The 27,907-nt window shown below is 40.7% G+C and overlaps 1 protein-coding gene and 1 pseudogene across 1 annotated transcript in view; both read left to right on the top strand.

Annotated features, from left to right (window-relative positions):
* The window catches only part of SYN2 (synapsin II), a 163,715-nt gene that overhangs the window by 6,665 nt on the left and 129,143 nt on the right, over positions 1 to 27,907 (top strand). The window lies entirely within an intron of this gene.
* LOC148773972 (5.8S ribosomal RNA) lies at positions 10,219 to 10,360 on the top strand (annotated as a pseudogene).

Below are 27,907 nucleotides of genomic sequence, written 5' to 3'. Positions count from 1 at the left end.
CCCAATTGACGCCTACAGAATTGTAATTTGCATTTGAATAAGATCTCCAGGTGATTCACAGCACATTAAATTTAGGATGCACTGAATTAAAGGTTATGTGATTAGTGCTAAAGGTGTGGCAAAGAACCAACTACGATCTTTTTTTGAGCCACTGCTATATGTCACATGTGGTGCCACGTTCTTTACAAATACCATTTAATCTCTTCCACAACAGTGTATTGTATTGTGGATGTTTGAAAGAGGGAGAGAGGGATGTAAGCTAGAATGGAAATAGTGAGATTTGAACTGAGCTTTAAAGAATTTAAATCAAAAGAAACAAGTTGGCTCAGTCCAGACAGTGGATGGCATAAGCAAAGTGCACCAGTAGAATAGAGGGAGCCCGCCATGAGACCAGCTTGATGTGTGATCTGGGAAGCATGTGTTTCCATTCGTCTCTGGTCAGTCTTTGGGCATTTCATTAAGAATAGGGGAACTCAAAGTACAGTAGCCTGGACCAGTGCTTGTGTGTAGTTCGAGAGAAATAGTTGAATTGAAACTTGGGGTGGGAAGCTCAAGTGAGGTCTGAGGCTTCTCTCTGCCAAATGTTTTATCGATATGTCCTGTTTCTAATACAAACATTCTGATTCCATAGAATTTCATTGTTCATAACAACAGTAGCCTATAACTTAGAATCCTAGGTTGTTAGAGCTGTTGTATCATCCAGATTATTTTATAAATGAGGGAAATGTGGATCTGAAGAGGCAAAGTGGCTTGTTCAAGTTTACTGAGAACTAGGTTCTAGAACTTCTAAGTCTTTCTTCTAAGCCCAGAGAAATGGAATCGTTTGCCCAAGGTCAAATAAGAAGTTAGTGAGAGAATGGAGACCAGAATTCTCATCTTCTGACTCTTTAATTACTCTGTCAGTAGATTCCTTAAATTTAACCCTTTTACTCTGTGAAAATTCTATTGTGTCTGCTGCTTTTAAGGAGTTATTGTGGAGTTGTGAATGCTTCAGAAAGAACCACTGAGCATAATATTGCACTGTATCTTCACCAGTAATTTCACTATCTTATTTGTGTTATTGTTGTTTCAGCAAAGGTCATTGTAAAATGATTGAAGGAGACTCTTAGAGCCTACTCATCAAACTCCAACAGTATAATAAAGTTAGTAGGATGACCTTGCTCCCAGGGATGCATTTTTACCTTAGTGTCCCTGTCTGCCTGAGACTGTTTACTGTCTTTCTGTACCCAAGTTCAGAATGGAAGCCAAAATAGCAAGTTTCCCAGAACCTCATACCTTCCCCTCAAATTTACAAAAGAGTTAACTGGGATATGTTCAGTTCACTTGAGCATCTAAACACAAGCCAGGTGCTGGGGATATAAGATTAAGTTGGGCGTAGGCCTTGTCCACTGAAATCTTCCAGTCCAGAAGGGGAGAGGACAGACATTTAAATAGGATTTTAGTATAGCATGGTAATGAGTATGTATAAGAGGCTGTAGGAACACAGAAGAATAATGTTGTGGTCAGAGGTGTTTGTACCATACTCGTTAAAAATGTGCCACTATTGAGCCTGATGGAGAAGGAAATGGCACCCAACTCCAGTATTTTTGCCTGGGAAATCCCATGGACAGAGAAGCCTGGCAGACTACAGTCTTTGGAGTCACAAAGAGTCGGACACGACTGAGTGACTAAGCAGCACTGAGGCTCTGCCCTAGAACCCAGAAACCACAACTACTGAAGTCCTAGGGCCTGTGCTCAGCAATAAGAGAAGCCACCACAGTGAGAATCCTGTGCACCGCAACTAGAGAGTAGCCCCCCACTCGGTGCAACTAGAGAAAAGCCCAAGCACCAACGAAGACCCAGCACAGCCAGTAAATACATAAATGAAAAATTATTTTAAAACATGTGCCACTGTGCATTCTTAGTTAAACCACTTCGTGTCTTTGGAGTTTTATTCTCTAAACTGTCAAAGGAGAGCACTGAAACAGACATTCTCTAAGATCCTTTACAACACTACATTAGTTCCATGTTACAGTTTTTTGTGCATTTTTCTTTCAAAGACTTTGGCTCTATGATTTGTTCTATGTGGTAATGCTTGCAAACTTTTGAAAGAGGAGGCATGGGTCAGTATATGGCTCACGTGTCCTTGGATGAAAAGCTCATCCTCTACTACTGTCAGCACCCCTTTCTTACAGCATTGGTGCCATGTGGTATCCCCCCAAAAAAGGGGTTGATCCTGTAATGCCCACTGTGTATGTTTCCCCCTCAACAGTGGGGACTTGTGCTTGACTTTCTCTCTCCCTGGTAGATGGAAGAACATTGGATTACAGATGTTGAAGTGTTGGCTAACTGCATTTATTTCTTGATCCCTGCTGGGTGCACTGTGTTGCACAGTTTGCTCAACATATTCATACCCATTGTCTCATTTATCTTCATGATGATGAACAAACAGGCTCATAAAAGCAGTTGCTTACCAAATATTAAATAGCTATTCAGCTCTCCAGCTCGCTGTTTTTTGATGTGCATGAACACCCCATGCTTGATCCTCCTTCCTTCCTGGAGAACAGCTGTTGTGCTCTCTGCCTCTTCTGCTGTCTCAGCCTGGGCATGAAGATTTCTTTCTTTTTTCTTTCTAAGAACTTTCTTCCATTCTTCTCCTCCCAAACCCAGCTTTAATCCCTTTCCAGGACATTCTGTGTATCTAGTTCTCGTTTAGGGGACCTAACAACTTTATGAAGTAACTTGAGCCTGAATTAATCCTGCAAAAGGAGGCTTGGGCTTTGTGGGAGTAAACTGGAAATCCCCTCTCTCTATTGTGGACTTGAATCCTTGGAGGGGCCCTAATATTAATAATAACACAGTTTAAGACTGTGTTTTATACCTCCAAGTTTAGTGATATAGAATGAGTCTTCTGTCGTCGGACCCTGTGATGTGCCTCTTGGGACACCTATGGATATAATTCCCTCTTCAGACCTATCACATCCTGAGGCATAGCTGATGATGAGCATTTAAGTTCTGTAGAGTCCTATGTTTACTAACATTTTAACTCCTGGGGAAAAGGACAGCAATGAAAGATTGATCTGCTAATCAATGAGCGAAGAGCTAATAACTCCAGTGTGTTAGTTTCCATGAAGACTACAAAATAAGTGAAAAACTTGGAATCAGATAAATTATATAATGCGTGCTTTCACTTTTGAGAACTTGTAAAGAATCTTGGGGAAGACAAAATTAGCATTGTATAGTGGAAAGATCATTGCAAACATTTAAAATATCGGGATTCACATCTCTCCTCTGCCATGTAACTTTTTGTTTCACCACAGGCAGTTTAACCGTTGAAGCCTTCTTTTCTACTTCAGAAATTAGGGATTAGAGCAAAATCATTTATCTTCAGAGTCCTTTAGAAATTTGATTTCTAAAGGTTAGATTGTTTGATGGAATAAAGAGTTGTTCAGAGAAGGAAGAAATCACTGTGGGCTGGTAAAGTCACAAAATATGTCACAGAACGGCTAGGTCTGAGCTAGGCTTTGAAGGCTGAGTGAGATTTATATTCACAAGGAAGGAGAGAGGCATTACAGTTAAAAGGAAGAGAAAGCAAAATTACAACAGCAGTAATGCATAAAATGTGTTTAAGAGAACTTTAGGCTAATCAGCATACACATTTCAGGACAGGGAAGAGAGGAAGGGGGATTTGGATAAGGGGGTGAAATGGTGACAGGAGAAATGATGACAATAGTATCTAATGTATTGTGTATACAATGTGATAGGTGTTCTTTTATATAGAAAGTTGTTTTTGAGATGGCTTATTTGTAACTTTGAGGACTGTCACATCCATATCTCATTTAATCCTCCATACGTTAGTATTTGGGCTTTCCAGGTGGTGCTGTGTATATGTGTGTGTGTACATATGGGGCTTCGCAGGTGGCTCAGTGGTAAAGAATCCCCTGCCAGTGCAGGAGATGTGGGTTCGATCCCTGGGTTGGGAAGATCCCCTGGAGAAGGAAATGACACCCCACTCCAGTATTCTTGCCTGGGAAATCCCATGGACAGAGGAGCCTGGCAGGCTGCAGTCTGTGGGGTTGCAGAGTCGAACATGACTTAGTGACTGAACAGCAGCAGCATATGCACATCTGCTGCTGCTGCTGCTAAGTCACTTCAGTCGTGTCCAACTCTGTGTGACCCCATAGACGGAAGCCCACCAGGCTCCCCCTTCCCTGGGATTCTCCAGGCAAGAACACTGGAGTGGGTTGCCATTTCCTTCTCCAATGTGTGAAAGTGAAAAGTGAAAGTAAAGTCTCTCAGTCGTGTCTGACCCTTAGCAACCCCACAGACTGCAGCCTACCAGGCTCCTCCGTCCATGGGATTTTCTAGGCAAGAGTACTGGAGTGGCTCTACTGTTCATTTATTATTTCTGATTGCACTGTGGCTCATGCAGGATCATAGTTTCCAACCGGGCTTTGAACCCATGCCCCCTACATTGGGAGCACAGAATCTTAACCTCTGGACCACCAGGGAAATCCCAAGGTGTTCTAAGTAGATGTATTAACTCATTTACTAAGTTATAAAACACATTATTGTTGTTAATCTAATTTTACAAATGAGGAAACTCATGGTGAATTTGAGATTTGAACCCAGGGACGGGGGAGCCTGGTGGGCTTCTGTCTGTGGGGTCGCACAGAGTCGGACATGACTGAAGCGACTTAGCAGCAGCAGCAGCAGCTCAACTCTTGACAGTATGTTCTGTAATCACTAGATAACAATGTTCCAGATTTCTCCTTGGCACCGAACACGATGGTGTTTCTTTTCCTCAATGTCACAGACATGTGTTTTATGTTGAGCAATGTCTTGTTCTCTGTGAACTTTAGTTTCTTCAACTATAAAGAGGAAGTACAGTATATTTCAAAGGGTTCTTGTGAGAATCAGTTGACATAAACTCTCAGAAATGCTTAATGTGACTAGGACCTGGGAAATGAAAAATAAATGTTCCATCATGACAAGCAGATTTTCATAGCAGCTTTGAGGCAGCAGCTTACATATGAGTATTTATAGGAGCCTTCAAGTCAAGTAAAATAATTTGTAGACAGGTTTCTATGACACGAACAATAATTTTGAAAAATAGGACAAACCTAAATGAATATTCCTTCATTTTGGTTGGAATAGTTTGTTGCACATAGTTGAGAAAACACTGATTACTAATGTTTAGAAATAGTCTTGGGGTAAGTTGAATTGGCTCAGTTGTAGAAATTGTACTTTGAGGACTGTCACGTCCAGTGTCTCATTTAATCCTCCATACAATAGTCTTTGGGCTTCCCAGACAGCACTAGTGGTAAAGAACTCACCTGTCAATGCAGGAGATGTAAGAGACACAGGTTTGATCCCTGGGTCAGGAAGATCCCCTGGAGGAGGGCATGGCTACCCACTCCAGTATTCTTGCCTGGTGAATCCCATGGACAGAGGAGCCTGGTGGGTTAGCATCCTTGGGGTTGCAAAGAGCTGGTCGGACACAATCGAGGCAACGTAATGTGTGCGTGGTAGTATTTGTGGGGCAGTAATGGGCTGGAAGAAGCACAAGCTGGAATCAAGATTGCTGGGAGAAATATCAATAACCTAGATATGCAGATGACACTACCCTTATGGCAGAAAGTGAAGAGGAACTCAAAAGCCTCTTGATGAAAGTGAAAGAGGAGAGTGAAAAGGTTGGCTTGAAGCTCAACATTCAGAAAACAAAGATCATGGCATCTGGTCCCATCACTTCATGGGAAATAGATGGAAAAACAATGGAAACAGTGTCAGACTTTGTTTTTTTGGGCTCCAAAATCACTGCAGATGCTGATTGCAGCCATGAAATTAAAAGACGCTTGCTCCTTGGCAGGAAAGTTATGACCAACCTTGATAGTATATTAAAAAGCAGAGACATTACTTTGCCGACCAAGGTCCGTCTAGTCAAGGCAATGGTTTTTCCCGTGGTCATGTATGGATGTGAGAGTTGGACTGTGAAGAAAGCTGATCGCCGAAGAATTGATGCTTTTGAACTGTGGTGTTGGAGAAGACTCTTGAGAGTCCCTTATACTGCAAGGAGATCCAACCAGTCCATTCTAAAGGAGATCAATCCTGGATGTTCATTGGAGGGACTGATGCTAAAGCTGAAACTCCAATACTTTGGCCACCTCATGAGACGAGTTGACTCACTGGAAAAGACTCTGATGCTGGGAAAGGTTGGGGGCGGGAGGAGAAGGGGACGACGGAGAATGAGATGGCTGGATGGCATCACCGACTCTGTGGACATGAGTTTGAGTGTACTCCGGGAGTTGGTGATGGACAGGGAGGCCTGGCGTGCTGTGATTCATGGGGTCGCGGAGAGTCGGACACGACTGAGCGACTGAACTGAACTGAACTGAACTGAACTGAATTAACGTTATTTTAATTTACCTATGAAGGAATTAAGGTGGGAAGGTTGCTGCTGCTGCTAAGTCACTTCAGTTACCCAAGGTCAAATAGCCAGAAGTGATATGGTCAGGACTACCACCGAGGTCTCTGTCTTTGGATCTTGTGTATTTTTCTGTGGGCTTCCTAGACTGAGTTGCAGGTGCCATAGAGCTAGCTGGTTAACTAACTTAGTTAGAAACTTGTTTTAAGTGAACAATTTATTAGTTATTCCAGCCATTTGTTAAACTTTGTTTGCCATGAGTTTGCCATGAGATTAATGATTTCCCTTTAGTGCTACCTTGGGGTTCTCTTGCAGAAACTGTTATATTTGACACAAAAAACCAGTGAACAGTGCCATGAAAGATGGTCACAGGAAGGTTGGGGCTGGTATTTATCTTCTCTGGCGAGATTGGAGCCAAAAGACCTCAAGAAGCACCATGATGTTCTGGACAGCTTTGGCGATTTGTAGTCAGAAAGTCTGGGTTTAATTTAGCGATAGCAAGCTGCTATTCTCTGAGTCTCAATTTCCTCATCCTTAAAACTGGAGTCATAAAACCTGCTCTGCTTTCTTCATAGGATTGCTGTGAGGTCAGATTTCAAACAGTAACATCCACAACAGATTTAAATATATACATTTTGAAGCCGTAGCAACAGGTGGAACTAAGAGTAGATACGAGGGAAAATTCCACACTTAATTTCCTTCTAAGTATTGTCATGGGATTCCGCGGTGGCCCAGTGGTAAAGAATCCACCTGCCAGTGCAGGAGGCACGCAAGACATAGGTTTGATCCCTGGGTCAGGAAGATACCCTAGAGAAGGAGATGACAGCCCACTCCAGCACTCTTGTCTGGAGAATTACAGTCCATGGGTGTGGAGACAGTTGAACATGACTGAGTGACTGCACACACACAGGTATTGTCACGGGCAATTTTTCTATTTAGTTAGGAGTAAGAATTTAGGGGAAAAAAGTAGTTTTTTCCCAAGTGTCAGGGCTGCTGGCTCCCGTTAGAACTGTGGAAACGGTTAATTTTGTTTTTTCGCTTCTCTGTTGCCCTTGCTCTCCACTGGTGCCTTTCACTCTTTGTCCATGGCCTCCTGTGGCGCAGGACCCATTCCAGAGGTGAACGTATTTTCTAAAACACATTTGGGAATGAGGTATTATCTTTCAGTAAAAAAATAGTCTGAGAGATGTTTAGATGCTGACATATGGAAACTGGGGGGAAATTTGGGGCTTCCCTGGTGGCTCAGATGGTAAAGAATCTTCTGGCAATGCAGGAGACCCAGGTTTCAATCCCTGGGTCAGAAAGATCCCCTGGAGGAGGGCATGGCAACCCACTCTAGTGTTCTTGCCTGGAGAATCCCATGGGCAGAGAGGCCTGGCAGGCTACAGTCCATGGGTCACAAAGTAGGACATGACTGTGCAACCAACATATTTTGGAGGTTGAAGACAATGGTGGTTGGTGATAAGAACTGCTTTGAAATCCAGAGATTCCTGGCCAAGTTGTTGTTGGCTTCCTTATTTCTGAGCTTTTCATTTTCAGCGAGCTGAGTTAATCTTTGTTCAATATGAGTTGTTAGTGGCTATTGACAATCCCTTTTTATAGGTTTTTGCATTTTCCTAGAAGGAGCTGGAAAATAGAAAAATCTTCTGTAACCCTAAGTAATTTTAGCAATTTTAGCATTAAGATAGGAGGAAAACGAGAATCATACTTTATTGTCACCCACTCACATGGAAAGTCTATTCCTTAAAAGAAAAAATTATCATGACTTGGCAAAGAGGGGTGAGATTGATTTTCCTGTAGCCCCTGAATGACTTACACAGTCAGATCAGGCTGAAAAATGCACTGATCTTAACTTTCACCCTGGAAGGAAATTGTAGCATTTGTGATTCTGTAATAAGGCCATATGTTTAAGTAAAAATGTATAACGTATTACATACTTCAACTTACATGTATCGTCTCATTTAATTGTCACCTTAACTTTGTGAGGTAAGTTGGTACCGTTGCCTGTTTTGATTAGGAAACCAATGCTCAGAGAGAGTGGGTTTATTTAAAGTTACAACATGAAACAAAGTCTAGATTCTAAAATCTAGATTCTTCTTTCTCCACACCCTTCTCTCCTTGCTCAGTGTCCCTTTCTCCACGCAGCTAAACTTTCTGAGCTCTGCATTAGTCAGTTACGATGCTCTTGCCTCAAAGCACCAAGGATGGATGAAAGATTGCCTAAGCTGAAAAGAGCCTGTATGGTCTGTGACAGGTGCTGCGTAGGTTGGTTGAAAAATAACTTAAAGATTGTCTCCTTTCCCTACGTGTTTTTTGTTAATGCTTATAATACTCTGATGACTTAGAGTCCTTCTGGTGCCTCTGGCATATTTCAGACTGCTTTTAAGTTGTCAGGAAAGAGAATGTTCACTCCAGAGCTCAATTCCTTTAAAGCTTCTTATTTTCCTTTTGTACCTGGAAATTTATTTCTTAGCCAGAGCTACACCCACTCTTCCTCACCTCAGTTCCAGCTGGAGTCATATGTAAAGTTCTGCGAGTCAAGAGCAGTGAGTTTGGAGGCAAAGAATATGAAGCTCCTGTCCCTTCTGACTCTGCCTTTTCCCTGAATATCCGAAGCATCCTGCTTCTGTGTCCATTTAGAACCCTGTGCCTTTCTCTAGACCCTTCAACAGCAAAGGTCTGGGCAGTTGCCTTGAGGGAAGAGAGACTTTCCAGAGATTCTTCAGTGAGATTATTTGGTTTTCCCCATCAGTTCAGTTCAGTCGCTCAGTCGTGTCTGACTCTTTGTGACCCCATGAATCACAGCACGCCAGGCCTCCCTGTCCATCACCAACTCCCAGAGTTCACTCAAACTCATGTCCATCGAGTCGGTGATGCCATCCAGCCATCTCATTCTCTGTCGTCCCCGTCTCCTCCTGCCCGCAATCCCTCCCAGCATCAGAGTCTTTTCCAGTGAGTCAACTCGTCGCATGAGGTGGCCAAAGTATTGGAGTTTCAGCTTCAGCATCAGTCCTTCCAATGAACACCCAGGATTGATCTCCTTTAGAATGGACTGGTTGGATCTCCTTGCAGTCCAAGGGACTCTCAAGAGTCTTCTCCAGCTTAAAACAGACATAGAGATCACCCTTTTGTTTGTTTGTTTTTGGCCTTGTGCTTTTGGGATCTTAGATTTCCCAGGAAATCTCCATGGTGAGAGCGTGAAGCCCAAACCCCTGGACCGCCAGGTAATTCCCACCTTGTTTTTGTTTTTATTTACCCACTTCTTCATCGCTTCTTGGGGATTAGTTTGAGGCTTCCCATTTGTCTCATTAATTCTTGTATGAAATAAGGAACTAGTGCTATAATGCTGAACACAAGTGACAGTGTCCTGTCTTCATAAAGCTTATAGTTTATTTGGGAAAATAGTCAATTAAACAAGCAGTGTAATAAAGTATGCTTTATTATTATATCAACATGATTAAGCGAAGATTTAAATAGAACATGTTTCTATCATAATTTCACCATAGCAATAGAGCAGCTGTTACATTTTTATATTCTCTTCCAATATTTGTCTAAATACAAGCATATTTTTACAGAATTGTGATTGTTATTTAGCTATAATTTCATATTTTATTTTTCTACTTATAAATTATTTTTATATATTGTTACACAGTCTTAATAATTGTATATTTTTAAAGAACTGTTGTATCATAAATTACTCAATTATGTTTCTATTAGAGAACTGTGTTGACTTCCAATTTTTCAACATTATTACATAGTAATAACACAGGCATTTTCTTTTTCAGGAAATGAACTATTTGATTGAATATTATAATATGACTCAGCATTGGATCTCTTGGCTCAAATCTCAATGTAAAACACAGCTAGTTGACAGAATTAATGCAAATTGCAGTACACATTGATCACTGACACTTTGAATGCCCCTGGGGGGCCAGGGACTATGCCTTGTGAGTGTTGCTAAAAAAAAAAAAAAAAAGATTATGATGATATATGTAGCTTTTGGTAGATATTGCCATGTTGTTTCCTATAAAAGGTTTTTGCAGTTTGTAGTCCATCAACTATTCTCCTCACTTTTCTGCACACAGTATTATCCTTTTAAGTGTTAATAGATATACAAGCAGTATTTGAATATTTTATCAAATATTTCTATGAGTACAGATGAATTGAATGTTTTCCTTAATGTTTGTTGGTAAATATGTGAAACAGTTGCTTTGGGATTTTTACTGGTTGATTTGCTAACTTGATGGTTTGATTTTGGATGGGCGTTCATTGTCAATGAAGAGGAATGAATGACAGTGGTAGAATGTCTGCTGGGGATTTGCTCTAATTTGACAAAAAACTTCTTTGATTGTAGCATCGAGAGTCAGCTTCTTCGAGCTAGAATCAGTACTCTGTGTAGACCTGACACCTGTGGGGTCTATAGTGGACTGCGAGTTCCTTCAAGGCGAGAGTCATGTTTTATTCTTTGCCTCAGCATTTAGCAGCCTGGCCAATATGAGGCCTCAAAAAAAAAAAATTGTTGAAGGCATATGAATTCCTTGGGATCGTCTCCTCTCAGTATCATTCTCACATCTTTACCATTTAAAATTCATTCTTTGGATCTCAAAGACTTTCTAATCGTAGATGCCTCTGGGAATTTATGAATACCTGTAGGAGGATGAGTGTGCTGGTCTCAGGAACATATTGGAGACGATAACCACAGTACCAGAGCAACACTCTGTAGAGGCGGAATGAACAATGGACACCCAGTGATGCAGGTGTGGAGAGGGCGTGAGAGTGATGCTGAGAAGAGCAGCAGGTAGTTGTCAGGAATAAACGTCACTTATTGCAGAGAATCCCAGGAATGGGAGAACAGGAAGGTAGCATTAGTGACAACCTGAACTTTGGTGTCCATATGTATAAATGCAGATGAGAATATTTACTTTCCAGGTTTTTTGTGCAACTTTCTTTAAATAAAGTAGGTTGTAAAAGTGCTTTGTAAACTCTGAAGTGCTGTGTGAATAAAAAGTCATTGTTATCACTGCCATCATGTAGGAAACCAGGGAGTAGAGGGGTACAGTTACTGTTATTTGTTTGCCAGGAGCTAGATTTCATCTTCATAGTTTGCAGTCAGTCTTTATCATTTGAAGATAAAATGGAAGTTTCTAAAGTATTCCGCGCCCCCCCCCCCCATTATAATAGTGAGGAAGGATGGAGGATGGGGTTGGGACTTTAGGGACTGAATAGACTTTTTGTCAAATGCTTTTAACCAAATGATAAGTTTCTCTCTGCCCAAGTCCTTTTCCTAGAGCGTGAAGCACAGCGAAAGAGGAGGATGAAACAACCTGAGCATGGCTGTGGTCAGAGGCAGTGAGTGATTTGACTGAGGCAGTGGGTTAAGATGTGGAGGAATCATGAGCCGGTCCTGGATTAGTAGATTAGGATCCAGCAAGGAGAGCCTTGAATACAAAGCTTAGACGTGGTCAGTAGAGAACAGTGAAGGTTTTGGAACAGGAGAGTAATTCAATCAGTGCTGTGGGATGATGCCTGCTTAGTTGCTCAGTCATGTCTGATTCTTTGTGGCCCCATGGACTGTAGCCTGCCAGGCTCCTCTGGCCATAGGATTTTCCAGGCAAAAATACTGGAGTGAGTTGCCATTTCCTACTCCAGGGGATCTTCCCAACCCAGGGATCAGACCCGCATCTCTTGCATCTCCTCCGTTAGCAGGCAGATTCTTGACTGATGTGCCACCTGGGAAGCCCACTTATCTGGGGATGATGTAGAAAATGGGGAGGAGGAAGAGCTTCTGCAGGGCTGGAAACCAGTTTAGTGCCTGCTTTGTTGTCCATCTGTGAGACACTGAAGGCTTCTAAAAGGACTATGGTAGTGGAAAAGAAGGGGTCAACACAGGATGTCAGAGAGTGTAGTCCCAAGCTGAAGGAACTCTGGGACATTATGACCTTTCATCTGTTATCTCTCCCGGAGGTTTGTTTCCCCTGTAAACTTTTTAAAAAATTGAAGTATAAAAGTGCATGAATAGTAATAGTTCAGTGAGTTTCTACAAAGTATAAAGTCTGAGCCAAGTCAAGATATACAACATAACCAGCACTCTCTAAGCCTCTGTAAACCTCAGTCCCGGCTCAGACAGCAAAGAATCTGCCTGCAGTGCGGGAGACCTGGGTTCAATCCCTGGACTGGGAAGATCCCCTGGAGAAGGGAATGGTAACCCACTCCAGTATTCTTGCCTGGGGAATTCCGTGGACAGAGGAGCCTGGCGGGCTACAGTCCACAGGGTCACAAAGAGTCAGACATAACTGAGCGACTAACACTTTCAGGCCTTTATAACCCCTTCAGTCATTACTTCTCTCTCCCCAACAGGTAACCACTATTTTGGATTCCTTCACTATATGTTAATGTTGCCTGGTTTTGAGCTTTCTATAAATAGAATCAGGCGGTACTAACTCTTATTTGTCCGGCTTATTTTGTTTGGCATTATGTTTTTGAGATTTTTCTGTTTTCTGGTATGAAACTTTAGTTCATTCTTTTTCAGTGCTCATTTGTATTTCATTGTATGAATATATCACAATTTATTTATCCATTCTGCTATTGATGGACGCATAAGTTGTTCCCAGTTTGAGGCTGAATAATGAATTTATTCAAGTTATGAATCATACTGCTATGAGAAATTCCTTTACATGTCTTCTGATAAATGTCAGCTCTTGTTTCCTACCCAAGAGCATAATCTTCTGGGTTACAGGGCATATGCAAGTTCAGCTTTAGTAGATACTACCAAATAGTTTAGCATTTTACAGAGTTTACTGGTTTACACTGCTTTTAGCAGTATGTCAGAGTCCTTCACCAATTCCTGTGTTTTGGTCAGCTTGGGATGCTACAATACATATCATAGGCTGGTTTAATGAGCAGTTATTTCTTTCTCACAGTTGTGAGGCTAGAAGTCCCAGATCAGGTTGCCAGCATGATCAAGTTCTGAGAAAGTCCTCTTGGCTTGTTGATGCCACCTGCTTGCTTTTTCTTCACATGGTAGAGAGACAGCTATGATCTCATCAACTTCTTATGAGGGCACCAATTCTATCATAGGGGCTCCACTCTTATGAGTTCATCTAAACCTGATTATCCCCCCCAAAAGTCCCACTTCAAGTACCATCACACTGGGGATTGGGACTTCAACATGTGGATCGTGGCAAGGGACACAAACATTCAGTCCATAATAATTCAGCATTGTAATATTTTAAGAAGTTTCCCAGGTGGTGCTAGTGGTAAAGAACCTGCCTGACAGTGTAAGAGATGTAGGAGACGTGGGTTCGATTCCGGGGTCAGGAAAAGATAGTGGAGGAGGGCTTGGCAACTCACTCCAGTGTTCTTGCCTGGAGAGTCCCATGGACAAAGGAGCCTGGTGGGTTACAGACTGTGGGGTTGCAGGGAGTTGGACATGACTGAAGTGACTTAACACTCATGCACGTACTATTTTAAATGTCAGAGGCTCTTAAATTATAAGAAACTTGAACAGAGAGGGCTGAGTCTAGCATAAAGGAAGAAAGGGACTGCAGTCCTCCCTTCGCATCCTCAGGGGATTGGTTCCAGAACCCCTTCCCCCACAAATCTACGAATACTCAAGTCCCTTGTATAATAATGGTGAGGTATTTTCCATACAAACTATGCCCATCCTCTTGTATACCTTAAATCATCTCTAGATTACTTATAATACCTTGAATACTGGAGTGGGATTCCATGCCGTTCTCCAGAGGATCTTCCCAACCCAGGGATTGAACCTGGGTCTTCTGCATTGCAGGCAGATTCTTTGCCATCCGAGCTACCAGGGAAGTCCAATATAATGTAGATGCTATGTACATAGCTGTTGCATGGCAAATTCAAATTTTGCTTTTTGGGGGGAACTTTCTGGAATTTTTTTTCCCAAATATTTTTGAACCCCAGTTGGTTGAATCTGTGGATGCAGTATCTCAGGTACAGAGAGCCGACTGTGCTAGTTATTGAAGGCCTGCCACATACCAGATACTGCCTCAGTGCTTTTACTTACATTGTCTCATTTAATCAAGATAATTTGCATGTACACTGTGAGCTCAGTGTTATTGCATTGATGTTTCAGGCCAGAAAACAGACTCACAGTTCAGGCAGCTCATAATTACTTCCAGAATCCAACCTAGATCTGCTTGAATCCAGTCACATCACATAAAACTACAGTTTGTCAGTGAGGCGTTTTCGGTTTTTTGGTGCATAAAGGGGGCTCTTCCTGATGACCCCAAAGTCCCCTCGTATACATAGTCCCCTTCTGAGACTTGGACTTAGCTGACCCTATAAACAGCAGCCTCCCAACCAGACACCTGCCTGCCTTGTGCCCTCTCTGCTTCCCCACTGAATCTCTTAGCAGCCAGTCATTAAGACTGTCTCAGAGTAGTTATTATCCTGACACATCCTCCAGCTAGCAGGGTGACGGAAGAAGCTCCCATGGAATTTTTAATGCTAGCCAAGCCTCTTATTTCTCTGTCTCACCAGTTTTCTTCATGTAACTTTTCCCCTCCCAAGACTAGGAAGACGGACATGACATGTTATAGAAAGAGCTAGAAGGCAGGAGACCTAGTACGAAGTACAAATACCACTAAGTACTAATACTGACCCTAATACTAAATTGTATGCTCTTGAATGTCACCTGCTTTTGATCCAGGTTTCCTAATTTATTAGAAAGGAGATTGGATTGTGGTTGGTGGTTACATGGGTCATCCATCCTCAGGAAGACTCAAGCAGAAGATACTTTGAATCCTCTGTATACAGTTGTAAACAGAGCAGCTCTGGTATTTTTACTTTTGTTGTGTATATATTGAGCTTCCTCCTGAGATTTTAGTTAAGGTGGAAGATTATATGAAAGTACATGCTTGAAATCCACTAAACTAGATGATATCTATTAAGTCAGTGTTATCACTTTGTGAAAACTTTATGAAAGATTATAAGTGGCAAAATTGAAATGAGCAAAATTTTCACTCTTTACATACACACACACACACACACACACACACACACACTTACAAGCAGCTCTGGTATTTTTACTTTTGTTGTGTATATATTGAGCTTCCTCCTGAGATTTTAGTTAAGGTGGAAGATTATATGAAAGTACATGCTTGAAATCCACTAAACTAGATGATATCTATTAAGTCAGTGTTATCACTTTGTGAAAACTTCAGCTCTGGTATTTTTACTTTTGTTGTGTATATATTGAGCTTCCTCCTGAGATTTTAGTTAAGGTGGAAGATTATATGAAAGTACATGCTTGAAATCCACTAAACTAGATGATATCTATTAAGTCACTGTTATCACTTTGTGAAAACTTTATGAAAGATTATAAGTGGCAAAATTGAAATGAGCAAAATTTTCACTCTTTACATACACACACACACACACACACACACACACACACACAAGCCTTCATGCTCTTCTCTGACCGCTGTAAGGGAATGGGGCAGATATGATGAGTTTTGCCCAGGGTGGTAGGTTGTGGAAGGATTAATCAAAGAGGAGGCATCTGAGCTGGACTTAAAGGAAGAGCAGAGCTTCTCTAGGTGGATTAGGAGACTGGAGAGAGAAGCCATTTCAGGCAGAGAAATGAGGCAGGAAGGCGTGGAAAAGCACTGCTGTTTTAGAAGTATTGTGTTCTTGGTGTAGAGGCTGTATATGATGGAAAGAGAAAGGAGGAAAGCCAGGTGACGAGGCCTCTTTGTAAAGGGACTTGAACATTTGAGGACTAATGAAGTGTGGGTGTCATTTGAATTAGCACTGTTCATTCATCTGGGGCTCCTTTAGTCTCAGGACCCCTGATCCACACAGCAGTGGTTTTGCATGGTAGCTGTGGCAGTGATGATGCTCACATACTCAGAAGTGACTTTGATTAGAGGCAACCTTGCTGATCTGCATTAATTTCTTCTTAATTGACTAGGAGTATCGGGTATATATGTGTCATACTTGTATAAAATGAAAAGGTAGGGGTGGGGGAGGCTGTGCTTGCGGGCACCGACTTTCTACACTGTAATAAACTCAGTAGTGTCCTTACCATTTACATTCATCATCAAGAGTGGAAGTAGCAAGATTGTCATTTTACCTCCTGTGTGAAAAACTAGTCAGGCTTGTGGCTCAGACTTCGCAGCTCTTCTCTGTAATGGATCTCCTGATTCTGTCCCTGGAAACATATGTTTATTTGTAATGCATTCCATTTGTGGTAATTGGAGCACCATGCCTTTTCATTCTCCTGTCAGATGCCTGTCTTCCTGCTTGGAGAGCCTCAGAGCCTGATATAATGAGCCTATGAATTGCATTAGATCAGGAATCAGGTTTCTGATTAAACATGTAGGAGGGGCATCTCACCTAGTTGTCCCTTTTTCTCATTTGTGACCTTGAGATGTCCCTAAATATCATATGAATCCTATCCTGGCTGAGGACAGATTTCAGACTGGGACACATATCTGCCCAGTTGGGGGCAGTGTCCGCTTCATCCATTTTACAGAACAATGAGAAGGAGCGAGCTGACAGTGACTGAAAACACATGGAGCAGGCACTTTATATACATTGCCTCACTGACTGCTTACACCTAAAAAGAGGGGTTACCAACATTTTGCATATGAGCAGATAGTTAAGTAATTTCCCCAAAGTTGTATATAGCTAGAAAGTGATAAGTGAAGATTTGAATCTTTGTCTGAATTCAAAAGTCATGTTTTTTTCTTTGTTTTCCATTTCTTGACTCTGAAAGCAGAATGGTTATCCTCATAGAGTCATAGGAATTTCATAGCTCCATGGAAAAATTTTAGGGAGGAGGCTTTAGGCAATAGAGCCAGAGGAGCGCTTTTGGAAAATCAACACTAAAAGCTAATCAAAAGAGTAGCCTTTATAAAATATAGAGAGTAAAGAATTATAAGCTATTCTAATACTTTCCTCACTTTGGGAATGAAAAACATTATGCTGTGACCAATGATAAATTTAGATGATATCCAAGCGTGAGGCAGAGTAGGGAGCAAGAGATTGATAACTGATATGTAACTGGGACTTAAAAACAACTGAGATATAATTTGCATACCATATAATTCACCTTTCTAAAGTGTACAGTTTCTTGGTCTTAGTGTACTTATGAGATTGTATAATCGTCACCACTGTCTAATTCCACAGTCTTCATCATTCCAAGAAGAAAATGACCTGTACCCATTAGCAGTCATTCCATTTCCCTTGCTCGCTTCCCCCAGCCCCAGACAACTGATTATCTACTTTTTGTCTCTATGAATTTACCTGTTCTAGACATTTGATGTAAATGTCCAGAATTACACAATAATGTGACCTTTTCTTCTTCTGTGTCTAGCTTCTTTCACTTAACATTGTGTTTTCAAGGTTCATCCACATTGCAGAATGGACATAAAAAGGAACTGAGTAAATAGCACTTAGTAGTACTTAGTTGCTCGTCCATGGGAACCGTCGGACATGACTGAGCGACTTCACTTTCACTTTTCACTTTCACGCATTGGAGAAGGAAATGGCAACCCACTCCAGTGTTCTTTCCTGGAGAATCCCAGGGACGGAGGAGCCTGGTGGCTGCCGTCTGTGGGGTCGCACAGAGTCGGACACGACTGAAGTGACTTAGCAGCAGCAGCAGCAGTACTTAGTTCCTTTTTATAGAATTTTATTCCTCTGTTCCTTTTTGTAATATTCCACTGTATGGATGTACCACATTTTATTTACCCATTCGTCAGTCAGTGGATATTTGGGTTGTTTCCACTTCTGTGCTGTTGTGATAATGCTGCTATACACATTTGTGTATGAGTTGTTATGAACATGTTTTCACTTTTCTTATGTGTATTCCCAGAAGTGGAATAGGAGTGACTCTATGTTTAACTTTTTGAGGGACTGCCAAACTGTTTTCCAAAGCTGCTGTGCCATTTTACATTCCCATCAGTAATGTGTCATGGTTCCATTTTTTCCCACATCCTCAACAACATTGTTTTTGTTCTTTTAAGAATTCTTATTCTGGCCATCTTAGTGTGTGTAAAGTGGTATCTCATTGTGTTTTTTATTTGCATTTCCCTAACTGCAAGGAGATCCAACCAGTCCGTTCTAAAGGAGAACAATCCTGGGTGTCCATTGGAAGGACTGATGCTAAAACTGAAACTCCAATACTTTGGCCACCTCATGCGACAAGTTGACTCATTGGAAAAGACTCTGATGCTGGGAAAGATTGGGGGCGGGAGGAGACGGGGACGACAGAAAATGAGATGGCTGGATGGCATCACTGACTCGATGGACATGAGTTTGAGTGAACTCCGGGAGTTGGTGATGGACAGGGAGGCCTGGCGAGCTGTGATTCATGGGGTTGCGGAGAGTCGGACATGACTGAGCGACTGAACTGAACTGAATGATTAATGATGATGAGCATCTTTTCATGTGATTGTTGACTTTGTATATCTTATTTGGAGAAGTATCTATTCAAATATTTTTTCATTTTTAATTGGATTAATTGGGTTGGTTTTTCCTTTTGTTGGTAAGTTGTAAGAGTTTTATTTACATGTAATAGTTATAAGTAACCTTACCAGAATGTGATTTGTAAATATTTTCTCATACTTAGTGCATTACCTTTTTACTTTTGATAGGGTTTTTTGAAGCACAAACCAAATTTTAAAATTTTGATGAAGTCAAGTTTATCTGTTTTTTCTTTTGTTGCTTGTACTTTTGGTATATGTCTAGGAAATCATTGCCCAGTTCAAAGTCACCTGTTTTCTTCTTCGAGCTTTATAGTTTTACCTGTTGCATTTAGGCCTTTGATTCATTTTGAATTAATTTTTATAGATGGTATAAGGTAGGAGTCCCACTTCATTCTTACACATGTGGATATCTATATTTCCCAGCACATTCATTGAAAAGACTTCTCTCTCCTCACTGAATTGTTTCGACACCCAGTTCACTATAGAATTATGGATTCATTTTTGGATTTTCAGTTCTCTTCCACTGATGAGATGGATTTCAGTGATCTGCTGTCTATCCTTATACAACTATCACACTGCTCACACAGTAGTGACCTTGATGTAAGCTTTGAAATTGGAAAGTATGAGTCCTCCAACTTTGTTCTTTTATAAGACTTCTGGCTATTCTTGGTTCATTGAATTTTCTTATGGATTTTAGAATCAGTTTCTCAATTTTTAAAACTTGTTAATTTATATTTGGCTGTGCCACACAGCTTGTGGGGTCTTAGTTCTTTGACCAGAGATTAAACTTGGACCCCAGCAGTGAAAGTGCTGAGTCCTAACCACTGGGCTTCCCGGGTTTCTTTTAAAAAGGCATTTGGAATTTTGATAGGGTTTATGTTGAATCTGTAGATTTATATGAAGAATCTTGGCATCTATTAAGTCTTCTAATCCATGAATACTGTTGATTTTCCACTGTTTAGATCTTCAATTATTCTGTAGTTTTCAGTGTATCAGTCTTGTACTTCTTTTTAAACATTTGTTACCAATAATTTTAATCTTTTTGATGCTATTATGAATGGAGTTGTCTTCTTGATTTAACTTTTAAGTATTCATTACTGGTATATGGGAATACAACTATTTTTTTTAATATTGGTTCTGAATCGTGCAACCTTGTTAAACTCGTTTATTAGCTCTAATAGAATGTATACATGTATTCCTTAGAATTTGTTGTATAAAAGATCATGTCATCTGCAGACAGAGGTAGTTTTACCTCTTCCTTTTCAATCTGGATGCCTTTGATTTCTTTTTCTTGTCTGATTGTCCTGGCTGGTATCGTACAATGCTAAGTGGAGAAAGCAGACATCTTTGTCTTATTCCTGACCTTTGAGGGGAAACTTTCAGTCTTTCACCATTAGTATAAAGTTAACTGGTTTTTTTTCATAGATGCCTTTTATTAGCTTGAGGAATTTCCTTTTGATCCCTGGGTTGCTGAGGGGTTTTTTTGCTTTGAAAATATACTGGGTTTTGTTAAATATTTTGACTGTGTCTGTGATCATGTGGTTTTTGTCCTTTGTTAAACTATTGTGTATTATATTGATATTTATATGTTGAATCAACCTTGCATTGAAGGGATAAATCTCAGTCATCATGTATAATCCTGTTTTTCCCTCTTGAGTGTTTTTTTTCTTTATTGAGATTAGTTGATGTATAATATTATATATGTTTCAGATATACAATATAGCGATTCACATTTTCTAAAGTTATATTCTGTTTATAGTTGTTATAAAATATTGGCTAATATATAATTCTTTTTATATACTGGTAGATTTGGTTTGTTAGCATATTGTTTGTAGCTGGAGCTTTTTGCAAAGTGTTTTTAGTAGATCTGACATTATACAGAGAGAACTAGAAGGTGCCTCACATTTCACCAACTGCTGTGTGCTGCCACCATGGTAAAAGACTTACTTGTCTTTCTCTTATTTAGACTTCTAGGCCATATTGTCCCTGTCTTGCAGATGAGAAAACAAAGAGGCAAAAAAAATTTTTTTGGCTCAGCGCTTATCTTATCTTAAATAGGGATTGATACTGTGAGGAAAAGGAGTAAGACAGAGCCAAATAGCCAAAAAAGCAGCAGAATTTTTGAAGATGTATCATAAGTTATAAAGCTAACTTTATGTATGTAATAACAGAACTGAACCTGTCATGGGTATAATCGTAGGCCAGACATCTCATGTAAGGTAAAGGGCTGGGGATATAAAGAAACACAATTTTTCTTGGCTGTATGACTACCCTTTTTTGATATCAGATACGGTCAGGCCTTAACCCTTAAGCCTCAGTTTTAAAGAAGACATAGTTTTCTGCCCTTAGGTATTAATAGTTAGTTTCCTAGTGTGGATGACATGTAAGCTGTTCAGTGAGATTCTGGGTCCCTAGCGATGCCCACATTAACCAGATGGGCACTGGTGTTGAGGGAGCCTGGAATACTTATTGTATACTTAGTTAATAACAATGAAGTGTGGAATGATTAAGTATAAAATGTGCTGATTTGGGACAAAGATTGGTGATTTGGGAGATTTGTGTCTGTGTTTGGCAGCAGAGATTCTCAGTTGGATTCCTATGAGTTAAGATTTCATGAGGATTCAGCTTCCAAAGATGATTGGAATTTAATGAGGGATTGCCTGGCAAGTGTGTAGCTGCAGACAGAAAAGACAGTAAAAGTAGATGTCAGAGTGGGAAAGGAGGTCTTTGGACTAGCAACTTAATCTAGTTCTGATGAACAGGAGAGAAGAATGATAAACACAACATTCTGCATAGTGATTACTTCTGATGGAAGCCACGGTAAGGCAGGAGGTTTGGATAGAGAGCTTTAATGATATTGGTAAGTTCTGTTTCTTAAAACAACTGGTAGATCCATGAGTGTTCTTTTTATTAGTAGACTTTATAGTAACTTTATCATGTTTTAAAATATATCCAATATTTCTTTCAGAAAAGGAGGAGATGAAAGAAAAATGGTGGAGGAATAAAGGAAGAGAATCAAGTCCCAGCAGGGAACTAATGCCAGGCAGCCTTTGCTTAATATCTGTCATGTTATAGTCATCTTGCCCATTTGGAGTGATTAGGGGATATATGTTTCTCTCTTTTCTTCCATGACTTATAACTGAAAGGTAATTTCTCAGAGCTAAGCTTTGGGAAGAAGAGAAGAAAATGAAGCTTTGAAACAGGATTTTGTTTCTCCTTCTCAGGGGAGAAAGTGGAGGGTGTGGGAGTGGGAGCTCGTGTGTCCAGGCACCAAACTTGGCAGACGGCTCTCTCAGAGCAGATGGAGCGAGGATTTCATCGCCTGACAGACTGACTCAGACCTGCCTCCCTGCAGCCAGCCACTACTGGGTATGACGGGGATGGCTTGAATCTCTGTCAAAAGTGGCAGGATGGTGTTATTTCTCCTTCAAGTCTAGCAGTGGCATACTCTAACCTTCCTGGATTAAGAACTGCCAAGGACCTGGCAGACCCCGTGTTTGGTCAAGGAACTGGTGTATCCGACCTCTGTTGTTTGCAGGGACAGTGGCTTTGGTAGAACGGGCATTTCTTAGACTGAAGTATTTTTAAGCAGAGGCTGTAACTCGCAGTGGATAACTTCCCCAATCCATGTTGCTGTAGGGAGGATTTTTACATTGAATTAGATCGCCTGTGTGTCCTCTGAGCTTTTTTCTCCCCGGAGATTGTAAGAAATGTGAAGTGGCAGCTCTTATGTAGCCCCTGATTGGTTTAGTGAGGTCAGCATAGGAAGAAACAACCCTGGGGAAGACTTAGAATTATCGCCTAAGAAGTAAGCAGCTTTCCGGAAGTGACAGATCTTGCTGCCAGTCACGATTTTAGCAACCAGTGAAGATGAACATGTGCTGGATTAGGGCCACAGCCTTTCAGTTAGTGTCCTTGCCTTTAGTCTCTCTGCTGCCAGTTTAGATTGCAAATGCTACCAGGCTTTTTTTCCTAAAAGCCGACTTTCATCATGGCACTTTCCATTCAGGTTTCTCTAATAACTGCTGCTCTGCATCAAGTCTAGGCTCACTGTCTACCTTTGAAAGTGAAAGTGTGAGTCTAACAGTTGTGTCCAATTCTTTGCAACCCCATGGACTATAGGCCACCAGATTCCTCTGTCCACGGCATTCTCCAGGCAAGAATACTGGAGTGGGTTGCCATTTCCTTCTCCAGGGCATTTTCCCAACCCAGGGATTGAATCCACATCTCCCGCATTGCGGGTAGATTCTTTACTGTTTGAGCTACCTGGGGAAGCCTTTGAGATGTGTTATATCTGGCCTTCTTCTCTATCTAAAACCTACCTACCTGTCCTGTAAATCTTAGCTGAGTTTCCTCCTCCTTCAGGCTAACATTGATCACTAGCACATCTTCTGTGTGCTAACAAATATAAATAGTAGTTTCTAAATAATATAGTGATGAATTGTTTCATAATGTTTGCTTGTATGTGAGTGTTGGACTAAGAGCCCTTTGAAACTATGGACCATGTTTCCTCCTCTTCCCCATGGTATTTAAGATGGCACCTGGCACTTATCAGTACATTTTGTTAAATTATTGAACACTGAAATTTTTGTAATAACTGTATCTGTATATTAATAGTTTTAGAGTTCACAAGTGCTTTCACATTTATTATTTCATTTAATTCTCCAAGAAATTTTATGATATTCCCATTTAGAGATGAAGAAGTTGACTCTTAAAGAGTTGATATAATTTTTACAAGATCTCATGGTTGCTAACTGGTAGACAGAACTGGAGTCCAAGTTTTTACTTCTGTTGAAAATACCGACTTGCCTCAGGTTTTCTTAAAATCCCAGTTTTCTTTAAGGGATTTGTAGATATTGTTATTCAATACCATGGAAATATACTGGGAGTGCAATAAGAAAGTACCATCTTCCTGTGAACTAGACAGTTATAGAAGAGGTTATGTTTCAGACTCAAACAAATCTGAAGAGGAAAGGTATAGTGAATTGAACAGGGTCTCTCTAAAATTCATATCCTCCCTTCACCTCAGAATGTGACCTTTTTGGGATTTAAAGTCTTTGCAGAAGTTAAGGACCTTGAGATGAAATCATCCTAGATTTAGGGTGGGCTCTTAAGTCAGTGACTGGTGTCCTCATAAGGAGAGGGGCTTCCCTGGTGGCTCAGAGGTTAAAGCATATGCCTACAATGCGGGAGACCTGGGTTTGATCCCTGGGTCCGATCCCTGGGTTGGGAAGATTCCCTGGAGAAGGAAATGGCAACCCACTCCAGTATTCTTGCCTGGAGAATCCCGTGGACGGAGGAGCCTGGTGGGTTACAGTCCACGGGGTCGCAAAGAGTTGGACACGACTGAGTGACTTAAATTTCTAACTAACTTCATAAGGCGAAGAGAACACATAGAGAGGAACAGAGAGGAAAAGGCCATGTGAAGATAGAAGCAGAGACTGGAGCTAGGTAGCTGCAAGCCAGGGAACAGTGAGGGTTGCCCATAGCCACTCGAAGTTGGAAGAAGCAAGGAACTGATGGTCCCCTACAACTTTCAGGGGAAACATAGCCCTGCCATCACCTTGATTTTAGGCTTAGCCTCCATAACTGTGAGAGAATAAATTTTGCTTGTTTTCAGCCATTACGTTTGTGCTAATTTGTTATAGCAGCCTTAGGAAACTAATACAGAAGGGAAGAAAAAATAATATTTACTGAAAGTCTCTTATATACCAGGCTAGTTCTAGGTACTATAATATGTTATTTTACTTTATCTCCCAACAACTTTATGTAGGTAGAGTGATTTATCCATATTTTATGGTCAGGAAAATAAGAATCAGAAAGGTAAAATAGAAAGCTCATGTTTTAAAAATATTCTGTCATTCTGTTTTCAGCTGCATACTTTTCCTTTTTCTGTTGATTGCCTGAAGAGCTTATTTTGTGGTCCTCACAGTGCCAGGGCACTGAATTGTGATAGTCTATCCTTGTTAGATTGGTCAGAGATGTGAACAGTGGATTAATCAAATGAGGGCTGAAAGTCTCATATGACCTTTCTTCTGGGCCTGACTTTCAGCCTCACTCTCAACTTCCTTCCTACATATTCACACAGCCTTCGTGAATCTTTCTTAGGTTCCTCTTTACCTAATATTCTGTTTTTCTCTCTTTCTTTTTCATTTGAAACTCCATAGCAGCTTATCTGTTGAATTTTATTATACTTATCATTGTCTATGTTTTATTATGTGATTTCTGCCTGTCTAACTCTCCCAGGTGTATTGTCGGTTTCTTAAGATGAGGATCTTGTCTCGTTCACTTTTATATCTTCCATATTACCTATTGGGAATCCTTAGTTGTAACATCTGTTAATTAATGATTAGTTGAATTTTGCTTTCCTCTTCTTCCTCTTCCCCAGTTTTCATGTTCCTGTGCCAACCTTTGGAAGGCAAAGTTCATCTTTGGTTTCTTTCTGTCTTCCTTTTCAGTGACATCATTCTCCTCTGTGTACCTCCTCCCTTCTGTGGGCCTTGCTGTCCCCTGGCTGTCACTTAATTCTGTTGTGAAGTGTTGCTATGCTTTGTTCCAAATCACTTTATAAGAGGTCTGTCGTAGCACTTTCACAGTGTTATATTCTTGTTAGGTGTCTGCCTCCCAAACTACAAACTCCTCAAATGGAAAAGAACTTTCCTTGCTCATTCTAGTACCCAAATGCCTCTTTGCTTCACATTCATTAAATGTTAATCGAGTGAGTAAATTAAAGGTGTTTTACTTCATAGGATGTCTATATTTTTCTAGGAAAACTGGTAACCTGATAGGCCTTCCAAATCTGGTTGAATTTGGTGGTAGAATTTTTAAAAAAATATTAACAAGTATTGAGGTAGAGGTTTGAGTTGGGAGCCTTTTGATTCCCCAAGTATTCAACCTTATAGGTTACTTTCTATTTTATATGGCTAGTCTTGCCAGGTATAGATGCAAAGTAGATCATAAGGCCAAGGTCATCTTGAAAAGTGATGCCAAAACCCTCCATATGGAGCAGAAGTGTTTCCTGGAGAGTTTTGTGAAGCTGTCTTTTCATGAAAATAGCTTTTAAGAAGCGAAGCAAACCAAAGCATTTTAAGCTTCAGATAATTCAAGGCTTAGAGGTGATTGAGATTCTCTTTTATAGTTTCTTCCCCCAGGGGAGTTGCATAGTATGAGAGAAAGAACACTGAACTGGGAGTCACACTGCAAGTTCTACTCCCAGATATGACTATAATTAGTTACATGGTTATAGTGGATTCTTGTGGGTTTTGGCTTCCAGTGTCTGTTTCCCCTTCTTTTAAATACCAGTGCCCAGGTTTTCCATCTCCTCCCTAGAACTCAGGCCTTATGCTTTGGACATAGCCCACTTCACCCCTGGCTCCAAGGATACACGTGTGACTCATGCCTTGATAATAAGAGGATTGCATTCTTTCTGATGAGGTAGATTGACTTAGGAATGGCCAGCAGTCTCAATTTGGATCTATGCCTGACTTTTTAAAAAAAATTATTTATTTTTTACTTGAAGGATAATTGCTTTACAGAATCTTGTTGTTTTGTGTCAAACCTCAACATGGATCAGCCATAGGTATACATATATCCCCTCCCCCTTGAACCTCCCTCCCATCTCCCTCCCCATCCCACCCCTCTAGTTTGATACAGAGCCCCTCTTTGAGTTTCCCGAGCCACACAGCAAATTCGTGTTGGCTGTCTATTTTACACATGGTAATGTAAGTTTCCATGTTACTCTCTCCACACATCTCACCCTCTCCTCCCCTCTCCCCACGTCCATGAGTCTATTCTCTATGTCTGTTTCTCCACTGCTCCCCTGTAAATAAATTCTTTAGAACCATTTTTCCAGATTCCGTATATCTGCGTTAGAATATGATATTTGTCTTTCTCTTTCTGACTCACTTCACTCTGTAGAATAGGTTCGAGGTTCATCCACTTCATTAGAACTGACTCAAGTGCATTCCTTTTTATGGCCGAGTAATATTCCATTGTGTGTATGTACCACAACTTCTTTATCCATTCATTTGTCGATGGACATCTAGGTTGCTTCCATGTTCTAGCTGTTGTAAATAGTGCTGCATTGAGCAATGGGATACATGTGTCTTTTTCAATTTTGGTTTCCTCAGGGTATATGCCTCGGAGTGGGATTGCTGGGTCATATGGTGGTTTTATTCCTAGTTTTTTAAGGAATCTCCATACCATCTTCCATAGTGGCTGTATCAATTTACATTCCCACCAACAGTGCAAGAGCGTTCCCTTTTCTCCACACCCTCTCCAGCATTATATTGTTTGTAGGCTTTTTGACGATGGCCGTTCTGACTGGTGTGAGGTGATACCTCATTGTAGTTTTGCTTTGCATTTCTCTAATAATGAGCCATGTTGAACATCTTTTCATGTGTCTGTTACCCATCTGGTATGTCTTCTTTGGTGAAATGTCTGTTAGGTCTTTTTTCAACTTTTTGATTGGGTTGTTTGACTTTCTGGTATTGAATTGTGTGAACTGCTTGTATATTTTGGAAATTAATTCTTTGTCAGTTGTTTCATTTGCTATTATTTTCTCCCATTCTGAGGGTTGTCTTTGCACCTCGCTTATAGTTTCCTTTGCTGTGAAAAAACTTTTAAGTTTAATCAGGTCCCACTTGTTTACTTTTGTTTTTATTTCCATTATTCTAGGAGGTGGGTCATAGAGGATCTCTCTTTGATTTATGTCATCAAGTGTTCTGCCTATGTTTTCCTCTAAGAGTTTTATAGTTTTGGGTCTGAGGTTTAGGTCTTTAAATCCATTTTGAGTTTATCTTTCTGTATGGTGTTAGGAAGTGTTCAAATTTCATTCTTTTACGTATATTTTGTCTAGTTTTCCCAGCACCATTTATTGAAGAGGCTGTCTTTGCCCCATTGTATATTCTTGCCTCCTTTGTCAAAAATAAGGCACCCATAGGTGCATGGGTTAATTTCTGGGCTTTCTATCTTGTTCTGTTGGTCTATATTTCTGTTTTTGTGCCAGTACCACACTGTCTTGACAACTGTAGCTTTGTAA

Source organism: Moschus berezovskii, chromosome 24, assembly GCF_049115385.1.
Source record: "Moschus berezovskii isolate FMDL1 chromosome 24, NW_MosBer_1.0, whole genome shotgun sequence".
NCBI lineage: Eukaryota > Metazoa > Chordata > Mammalia > Artiodactyla > Moschidae > Moschus > Moschus berezovskii.
The sequence above is the reverse complement of the archived record's forward strand: the minus strand, read 5'-3'. Positions and strand labels throughout refer to the sequence as shown.